General features: G+C 40.5%; 1 pseudogene; it reads right to left on the bottom strand.

Annotated features, from left to right (window-relative positions):
• Positions 1-8625: 8625 nt before the first annotated feature.
• Positions 8626-9782, bottom strand: LOC147632808 (18S ribosomal RNA; annotated as a pseudogene).
• Between the last annotated feature and the right edge of the window lie 1055 nt (positions 9783-10837).

Here is a 10837-nt window from a genome sequence, read left to right as displayed (position 1 = left end):
CTCTTGCCTTTTAACACTAACCATCCTCTTCTTGTGTGGGTCAGCGGAGGAGAGGATCCCAAACAAAATCACCCACTGGCTCCAAAAAAGAGCGTCAATCGATCTCTTCGTGTGACATATGGGGTGATCTCTGCACTAAGCACTATCTAAGATCTGTCCATGCAATAATCAAGCTCATAAGAAATTGGGAGCAGGGATCAGACAACAGCACTATCATATGGATGGCCCCAAACACCCTCCACCCGTGGACCACAACTCATGATCCCATTTTGTTGTAAAAGCTTCCATGTGTGTGTTCTTGTCAAGTGAGGCCACACACAAGAAGCTTTCATAGTAAAGCCTAACTTTACATCCCGGATCAATGATCCCCAATCGTCAAATTGAGGTAGAATAACTATGTCCCATGCCCCTCTCACCCTATTATCCCAAGAACCGTTTGAACCTACCCATAAAAAAATCCAAACCAATCTTGTGAGCTGAGTAATAAATCTATTAGAAAAGCACCAACATGAGACACCGTTGGCATCAATGTGATAGGTTTCCAATGTCGCACCTTTAGTCTACCCCCCCTCCCCTCTTTGAGCATAAAGAAACCAAACTAGCTGTCATGACAGCTCTCTCTTGGAGCTAAAAATCCTCCCAAAAGCCAGGAGAAGGTGTCTCCTTATAAACTAATGAAGAAGAAAGAACGATTGCATCGATAAAGGAGAAAGGAGATGATAACACATCATTAACCACCATGCAAATTATCCCTCACTACCCAAGCCAATGTGGTAAGGCCACCAAATGAGTAGTCTAAAAGCCATCCCAAATGTTCTAAACACTCGACCACTTGAGAGTAGCCAAAGGAGCAGAGGGGGAGTGGATATGTTCTCAACCACCTCCTCTAAGTGAACGATGACACATCTCTCGCGTAAGAGCTTGGACCACCTCCTCATCCACTCAATTCCCTTCCCACTGATCTTGCAATGCCGACTCGAGTTCGCAGATTTGGAAGAGGCTGTCTAGGATGCGAGGTGCTCATCTAGGAAAACCCTGGGTGGCCTGGTGTAGGGAAACCACCAATGCATGATTCAATAAGGTCGTACTTGCCAAGGATGTCCATGTTTCCCCCTCTAGTTGTTGCAAAGTCATTATCAATGTCAAAAAGGTTAAGTCTCTCCAAAATACTGCCACCCCAATCTACACAAACCACCACAAGAGAAGCATAAACTCTATGTAGATCCGCACCTTGAAAGCGTATTGCAACATATGAGCAACTAACAAGAGGGCATTAGTTCATGATGAGCAATTTACTTTGGATATTTTTGGTAGAATGGATTCCCTAAATTTTTAGAATTTTTTGGAATTTTTTCCTAATTTTTTTAGGAATTTTTTGAGCATTTTTATGGTTAAAAATGTATTTTTCATACATTTTTGCGGGTTTCCACGAGTATGCTATCAAATTTCTGTCGATTTTCTGTTGAAATGCAATAGCGGACAGCATGTTGATGCATGAAAAGCTCTCCCATGTGCGTGGGATCCTCTCCGCCTCTCAATTCTTATTTTTCTCATCTTTTTTCCTCTCCTGCCATGTAAACTCCTTTTAAAAGGAATTTTTTAATTAAAAATTAATCATAATTAATGTTTAATTATGATTAAGTAAAGGTTTAATTAAAAACTTTAATCAAATGATTCATTAAGGTTAAGTTCTCTGTTTACAGAGAGAGAAGGAGGTGGAATTGAGTGGAGAAGATGGAGAGGAGAGAAGGAGTGGAGATGGAGAGGAGAGGTTCTCACCTCTCCTCCATTTTTCTACGCACAGGCGGGGAGGGGGGTTGTGCTGCAGCCCGCCAGCAAAAAACAATCCCCCCCCCTTAAAAAAAATTATAAGCTTTTTATTAAGCTTATTAATGTTGTTTTTTTTTCATTTTTTTAAATGAGTTTTTTATTATTTACAAAAAAAAGGTTTTGAAATTGTTTCAAAAAAATCTTGGAAAAAGCCTAAAAATTAGTGAAAAATTGAAATCTGAGGAAAACAATTCTCTAAAAATTTCTAGAAATTTTTTCTTGGTGCCTTTTGGCTTTTCATCTTCCGAAAAACCTTTGGCTTTCCGCTTTCCCGAAACCTTTTGGCTTTCCGGATTCTAGAAAATCTTTTGACCTTCCTTGTTCCGGAAACTTTTGACCTTTCACATTCCGATTTTTTTTTTGTCTTTTCATTTTCTCAAAACTTTTGGCTTTCTATATTCTGAGAAAACTATTGGGATTCCAAAAATTTTTGACCGTTCGTATTCTTAATGCGTTTGGGGTAATTAAAAATTTTTAAAAAATTCTTGAAAATTCGACAAAGGTTATTTTAAATTTTGGAAAAATGTGGCGTTAGTGTTTGGCATGTGGTGGTCCATTCAGACGCCCGTGACCATTCAAGCGCCCGTGACCATTCAAATTCCTTAAAAAATATATTTTTTGACCCAGAAAATTAAAAAATCCATTAAAATTGTAAATTTTCATTGGATTTGAGAATTATCAGGCGGAATTAGAAATTTCATGAACGATGGGATTCTCAAGAAAAATTAGGAATATTCTAGAAATTATTTTTTAAAATCCTAAAAAATTGGTACTTATAAAATATCAATGATATTTTGGCAAATTAAATTGCTAATTTTTTTTTGAAAAAATATAGGTTTGGAATGCCATAAGATAGGTTTGGTGAAATTCAAAATTATCGTATTTGGAGGCCCTATAAAATTAGAAAAAAATCGTGATAATTTTTTTTCTCAAGAATTTATTATTTTTTAGGGTTCTTTAATGTTGAAGTACGTTTTCTCATGCTGACATTAGATAGATGAGGGTTATTTGCATATTATTAATACGATTATACCTCATATTAGTAGATATTTCTGTTTGGATTTATTCTAAACGATGTTTTCATGATTTTTTACCATTGTTTAGCTATTCTTTTTGGACATGTTCCTTACTTTCTTCAATGATAGCTAGGATTTGCGTTCAAAGTGTGTTTCACCTTTGACACTTTTCCATGATAATTTATTTTGCACTTGTTTAAGTGTGGTTTATGTTTAATTTCTTAAGCCTAAGACAAATTCTATCATGGGTTAGTTGATCGGTTTGTTTTGGTGGATTTTATTAGATGTTTTCCAAGTTTTATATGGACTCATCAGGTTCTGCCTAGATCACTTGCATCTAGGGGTTTTTTAATGAGTGTTACATACATGTATTTCACTTGCTTACTTTGGAGTTTTGCTTGAACGACACCACGTTCATATACTCCGCTTTTATGAGTTGGCCGCCAATTTTATTGCTTCTTTTGGCATGATTAATGACCATTAGATGGTATGCATTGATTTTTATGATCAACTATGGTTTTCATGGATTTGAGGAGCTTTTATGCTTTTATCCATGGTTTTATAAGGATCTTTTGATCTTTTGAATAATATCATGTGCTTTGAAGAAGGTAGCATTTGCCTTTGTTTTTTGCTCATAATTTTGGAGTATATTGCTTGTACTCTTGTACACATTCCAACTCAGATACCTAGTTGCTTATATATCTAAGTGAGTTATTTTTCTACCCTAACTTTATTGTGTTTTAGGTAGTTATCATTAGAAAGGCGCCAATAATTCAAAATTCTTTTCTAATGATGTACTCGATAAGGGTTATTCCTTGATGTAGTCTCGTGAATATAGACAGGTTTTAGTATGTGAAAATCTGGGACAAGGCCATTTTATTCCTTTTATACAAGATTTTATTCATATTTTCCTAGACGGCATACTAGGGAATTTCAAATTGTTAAGGTATGTATGGGTGGTATCATGGTGGGGGATGCTAGTGATCCCTCACATATATTATCTTATGGAATAATTTGGGCTCAAGATTGTTGCTTTCCTTACATCACTTAGCATGTTGACCTCAACATTCAAAGACAATCTCATTTTTTAAATTCACTAGAAGTTATAGTGTGGGCATTCTCTAGATAAACTTCTTTTATCTATAGCCTGCATATATTGATGAGTGTAATCTTGTCGGCATTTTCACTTGTTGATATCTCTTTCTTTAGAGTTCAATGAGTTTATCTTGTTGTGTTTCGGATTAAGAAAATTTGGATTTTTCCTTTGTTGGCATTTCTTTCTCTAGTTCCGTACTTTAGGTGATTTATACAATCAACCTGATGGTTTACGGATGGACATATGTGACTCATCAAGACGTTGATGACTCTCTATGTTGATATGGGTAACTCGGGACGTCGATTATTCCATGTGCACATGTGGGTATGTCGGGGCGCTGATGAATCCCTGGTTTCTGCTGTTATAATGCCATGTTTTCCTACTTTATTCCGAATGGTTTACAACGAGGAAACTACTTTGAGTTTGAATTCCTCTGATCATCCGCAGTCTGATAGGCAAACAGAGCATATGAATCAGATTGTAGAGGATATGATTCGTGCATATGTCTCTGGAAAAGCATCAAATTGGAAAAAATATCTTCCAATGATGGAATTTGCCTATAATAATTTTAAACATACGGCTATTGGTTTTAGTCTGTTCATGCTTATGTATGGGTATCAACCCAGGGCACCTATTGATGTCAGTCTCTTAAGGACATTGAGCTTGATGCATCGAGGAATTTCTTGCGTGATATGCAAGAAATGCTGACCAAAGCTCGGGATTCTATCAGGAGTGCTCAAGATAGGGCACGATTTTATGCTGATAGGGGATGCTCATCTCCGTCTTTTGAACCAGGAGCGTTGGTTTATTTAAAAGTTCCTAAAGATTTTCAGAATTTGTCAAAAGGAAAATGCTCGAATTTATCTCCTAGATATTGTGGTTAATTTCGAGTTATACATCGGATTGGCACGGTTGCGTATGAACTATAAACTGCCTCCACATGTTAGAGTTCATCCAGTCTTTTATATCAATAGATTGAAAGGGAAACTGGAGGTGAGGATTACACAGTTACTCCTCAAGAACTCGTTGAAGTCGAAGATTTATCCTATGTTCCACATGAACCTGATAAGGTACTTGAATTCAAGGAAAGGAAACTTTCTAGTTGACTAATCCGTGAGGTTAAAATTAGGTGGAAAGATAGGAAAATAGAGGTTTCGACTTGGGAGTCGGTTGACATTGTTCAGTGCAGTTCTCCTTTTTTTCATTCAAGAGTGCAATGTTTTGAGAGAGCATGGGAACAAGCTCTAGTGGAGCATGGGTTAGGACCAACCTTAAGGGTTAAGGTTAGGGTCAGGCATCCAAGGGTCACATATGGAAAATGGAGAGTCAAGAGTCACTTGAGGGCCCTCCTATATAATAGGGGCATGGGGCACACTCAAGGGAGGCTTGAGGCTTGGAGGCTTAGGCTATGGTCTCTTGTGTAGAGGATCATATCTACTCACCTACCATTTTGAAACACTATAGCTACATGAATGGTATTGGATTGGAGTTATACCTCTTGATGGTATCAAGGTAAAGGTATGATGTATTTCATTATATTTCATGTGTGCATCCCTTGGGCTTGGGGATGGTCGGGTGGATGAGTTTATGCCTGATTTATGCATGTTTTTGCATAACAATTATCTAAAGAAATTTTAGGGTTTTAACAGCAACTAACAAGGAACAACTATCGAGAGGGGCAAAGAGGGGTCATTGGAAAATCATTTTGTGCTTGATGCCTATGTAAGTGAAATGTGGTGTTCTTGGGGTGTGATTCCTTAATTGCAAGATATGGCCAAGATGACCACATGTGAAAGGACTAGACTATTTTGAACACACTAGTTTTTGGGAACCCGTGCTTCGCACGTCTTTTGAGGCTTCCAAAATCAAATTCTACCCAAACCTCCTCCTCTCCTTCTCGAACCTCCAAATTCTTGCCACACGGTAGCTTTGTGAAACTCTTCTTAAGATAATATAGAGATGCGTTGTTAAGGCCTTGATGAGACTACCAAACAAGGGTTCTTGGTTAGGTGTATTCATGGGGTCTGAAATGGACAAAACAATTGGAACTACCGTCATCAATATGTATGACAAGTGCCGGATTGTAGAGGAGGCCAGGACTTTATCTCACAACTTTATGGAGAAAGTACTGATCACATGGAGCTCAAGACATATGAACAGCATAAGGAAGTAAATGATGCACTTTGGCCTTTGATTAGGATGCATTAGGATATGATAACCTACAAAAGGTCACACGCTGAGAAGATAACATACATAACAAATGAAATCAATTGAAGCAAGACACTTCGTTGTGGCAATGCTCGCTTGTTTTTACCTTAATTTCTCTACGACGAGTACTACACAAAATAGATATAGATATAGATATAGATATTATACATGTATATATGCTTTGGTATACACATAATACATAGTCTGTAAATAAATGAGAAATATCCATAATAATTTATCAGTAAAAACTAAGTCAACATATATGTGTATGGTGCTTGCGTAGTGTGTATGTTGTGACCATACATATGTGTATTTATGCATATATGTTTTTATATGCATCCACCATTATATTTCTAGATGTATGTATGTTTGTGTATGTACAAACACACCTACACATACAAATAAATGAAATACATATGCAAATCATTTGGACATGATAACCTACAATCATATTACACTCAATGTAAGATTCCCACTTATGTGTCCATCTTACTTGTGTGTCGTGCATGAATGCATTTGATTTAAAAGGTTTAAAATCGTCATCTATTTAAATCTTGAACTTTTGGGAACACTTTAGGGATAACCTAAGTAAAGTCAATGAAGGGATGTCCTTAAAAGAGGAGAAAGGCACTCTCTTTTGAGAAAAGGAAGGGAGGGGAATAAAACCCTATAAATATGGATAATGGAGGAGGGATTAAAGGCTAATTTTGAACAAAGGGAGTGTGGTCGTCGCAAGGCTGAAACTTCAAGGAATTGATGGAAGGGAACCACCAAGAGTGGAGCTTGTGGCTTAATTTGACTCAACACGGGGAAACTTACCAGGTCCAGAGTAAGGGTTGACAGATTGAGAGCTCTTTCTTGATTCTGTGGGTGGTGGTGCATGGTCGTTCTTAGTTGGTAGAGTGATTTGTCTGGTTAATTCCGTTAACGAACGAGACCTCAACCTACTAACTAGTTACACAAAGGATTCTCTTCGTTGGCCAACTTCTTAGAGGGACCATGGCCATATAGGCCATGGAAGTTTGAGGCATTAACAAGTATGTGATGGCCTTAGATGTTAGGGAAATTGTTCAAGTTAGGGAAATTGAGCCACGTTTCTTGAATCAAAAGGGCCACGCTTCTTAAGAGTAGATGGAAAAATGAAAGAGTGACGTGGAGGTTTGATGGTCTATTTGAATTCGTAGTCAATTTTGAATGAGCACGTCAAACTTGATGATGGAGGCATGGAGTCACTGTCAAAAGAGGGACTCATCTAATGGTACACTCCACAAGAGAACTCCAAGAAGGAAGCCGGACTAGAATGGAAAGCTCCTACAAGGACACTTGTCAAGTATGCACACTATCTGCTATTTCTAATGAAGCAGATGGAGGTTGCCTGCATTAGCAGGCAAACACATTGTTGAACCTACTCAAATTTTGTGGCTTCTTCAAATTTATAGAAGATGCTTGACTTTGGCTCAAAGAATATGAAACCCAACAAGAAGCATCCCAATCACCTATGGAAGTGACATTGGATGGTAGAAAGGAAGATTTGATAAATATCAAAGGGTTGAAGACAGATAAATTTGGCATTCAATTCAAGGATTGAAGTAAGGAGAAATTGCAAGTGTGGAGAACTTTGTGAAGCAGTTCACAAAGTTGTGAGAACAATTGCATAGGGCCTTTTTGCCAGAGCAACCACTAGCCATGCTGAAAAAGGAAAGTTTGGTTGTAGGCTTGAAGTCCAACCTAAGGTTTTATGCAAAAGTGAATGGTTTTCGATTAAAGGGGTACTTTGACACGATGATGACAGTGATTGAGGATGATATGCTAGGGAACACGAGTGCAATTATGCCTACTTTGATAGTAGAAGAGGATTATGGTCTAGCTTTGGTTTAGATGTTAGCTTACTGCTAGGTTACAGATGTCTTATAGGCTGGAGGCTAGGCAAACTATGGTAGGATTTTTTTGGCACTTAGATAAATAACAATACATTTAGAGGGTTAATAAAGAATCTGTAGCTAAGGTGCTATTTTGTTTTCCCACGTTGGTGATATTTTGAGCAATTTGAAGTAGTCTTGGGTGTCTAAATCCAATTTGTGAGACAGCATATTGTGGCTGGGTTTTTGATCTCAGATTATGGGGTTATCTGCTCCGGGGTATGTTTTCTTAATTTGTGAGGTTGTTTGTCGTGGGGTATGTTTGCTTAAATTGTGGCAATTATTGGTGTGTTGTGGGTGTCTAAATCCAATTTGTGTGAGAGAGCATATTGTGGCTGGGTTTTTGATCTCAGATTATGGGGTTATCTGCTCTGGGGTATGTTTTCTTAATTTGTGAGGTTGTTTGTCGTGGGGTATGTTTGCTTAAATTGTGACAATTATTGGTGTGCTGTGGGTGTGTCTGGTTGAGTGTGTTCCTCCCACTATCCCTATGGATCCCTTGGTGTTTTGTGGTGAGATCTCTTTCTATCTTGTAGCTAGTGGTGCCCTCTTAGTCTTGTTATCATTTTCAAAGCTACTAGTGGGTGGTTAGCTATAGAGGAACCCAAAAACTTTGATTTCTCATAAGGTGCTGGTGGCGGAGTCATCGAAGTAACATCCTCCAATCCCTAGTCGGCATCGTTTATGGTTGAGACTCGAACGGTATCTAATCGTCTTCGAGCCCCAACTTTCGTTCTTGATTAATGAAAGCGTCCTTGGCAAATGCTTTCACAGTAGTTCGTCTTTCATAAATCCAAGAATTTCACCTCTGACAATGAAATATGAATGCCCCCAACTGTCCCTATTAATCATTACTCTAGTCCCGAAGACCAACAAAATAGGACCAAAATCCTATCGTGTTATTCCATGCTAAAGAGCATATGCTTGCTTTGAGCACTCTAGTTTTTTCAAAGTAACATTGCTGAATCCATGTCCCATCCAGTTAAGGCCAGGAGCGTGTCCTCGACAGAAAGGACGGAGCGACCAGTGCACACCAAAAGATGCGGACCGCTCGCCCCGCCCTCCTGAGATCCAACTACAAGCTTTTTAACTACAACTTAAATATACGCTATTGGAGCTGGAATTATTGGTGGCTGCTGGCACCAGACTTGCCCCCCAATGGATCCTCATTAAGGGATTTAGATTGTACTCATTCCAATTACCAGACTTGAAAAGCCTAGTATTATTATTTATTGTCACTACCGCCCCGTGTTGGGATTGGGTAGTTTGCACGCCTACTATCCTTGGATGTGGTAGCAATTTCTCAGGTTCCCTCTCCAGAATCAAACCCTAATTCTCTGTCACCCATCACCACCATGGTAGGCCTCTATCCTACCATCGAAAGTTGATATGGAAAAAATTTGAATGAAGCATCGTCGACGCCAAGGCCATGCGATTCGAGAAGTTACCACCCATGATTCACCGCATTACCGAGAAAGCTGCATCGGCCTTTTATCTAATAAATGTGTCCCTTCCCCAGAAGTTGGGAGTTGGTGCACGTATTAGCTCTAGAATTACTACGATTATCTGAGTAGCAAGGTACCATCAAAGAAACTATAACTAATTTAATGAGCCATTGGTAGTTTCACAATACAAGAGAGTTTATACTTACACATGCATGGCTTAATCTTTGAGAGACAAGCATATGACTACTGTGGCAGGATCAACTAGGTAGCTATCCTCAATCACACGAGCGGCCTGAGGGCCGCGTGTTCTGACTCCACGCTCTCGACATGGCTACAGGGGGCAGAGCACCTCCAGTGGGGGCTCCCCAACCAAAAACAAACAAGGGGGGCAAGGGGGGCCATGGACGGCGGACCACGTCGATCACGAGCAACGGCCTGACGACTCACGGATGTAGAACGACCGAGCACCAGGTGGGGGGCCATTGTGTAGCACCGCATGCCCACCGCCACATAGGGGTAGCTGGGCACGTGTAGCCGCACATAGTCCCATTACATAGAAACCGCACATAGTCCCATTACATAGAAACCCACCAACACTCGGCTGAACGGCATGGTGCAAGTTGCCGCACAGAAGCACATCGTTGACATGGGAGACCTCGGGCCAAACGAAGGGGGGGTCAAGGTACGGGAGTCGGCTCCGTCCCCCCACAGATGCGTTTCTACCTCCCGCGAATGGGCCAATGGGACCACAATGCTTCCGGCACCATCCTCATCGTCTTGCATGCAACATCCTGGGGTCGCCAAGGCGAGGCACGGAGGCTGCTGCAAACGTAGCTCCCTCATCTTACATCAAGCACCGCCTCGTCGAGGGCCACACGTTGCATCGCTGCTGGGGACCAAGCCGTCAGGTCGGCCACACAAGTTTGAGACCCTCCGTATCAATACAAGCCACACATAAGCTCGCGGGCGAGCAAAGACCCACTGGATTCCTTGATCGCGTCAATGCTCTAACGGGAGCTCACCGGCACCGGCCTAGACACGACTCGTTGTCTCTCATCGCCTACTAGGCTTCACGGTCACCTCAAGCATGCCGAGTCTCATGAGACTCAAAAACGGTCAAGCCCATTGGCCGGGTGTAGCCAAGGCACTCACTCAAGAGGGGGATTGCTTCCCAACATCACAAGAGGGATGCGGGAGCCTCTCGCCTCACCTCACCCTTCCCTCGCTCCACGGTTTGCCCCATTCCCGTTCAACCAAGCACCACTACCCTTATAGCTGCACACAATTTAGCAGCACGAGCCGGCACGCTACTGGAGCACCCGG

This window comes from Cibotium barometz, chromosome 13, assembly GCF_041138505.1.
Source record: "Cibotium barometz isolate CiBa-2024 chromosome 13, ASM4113850v1, whole genome shotgun sequence".
NCBI lineage: Eukaryota > Viridiplantae > Streptophyta > Polypodiopsida > Cyatheales > Cibotiaceae > Cibotium > Cibotium barometz.
The sequence above is the reverse complement of the archived record's forward strand: the minus strand, read 5'-3'. Positions and strand labels throughout refer to the sequence as shown.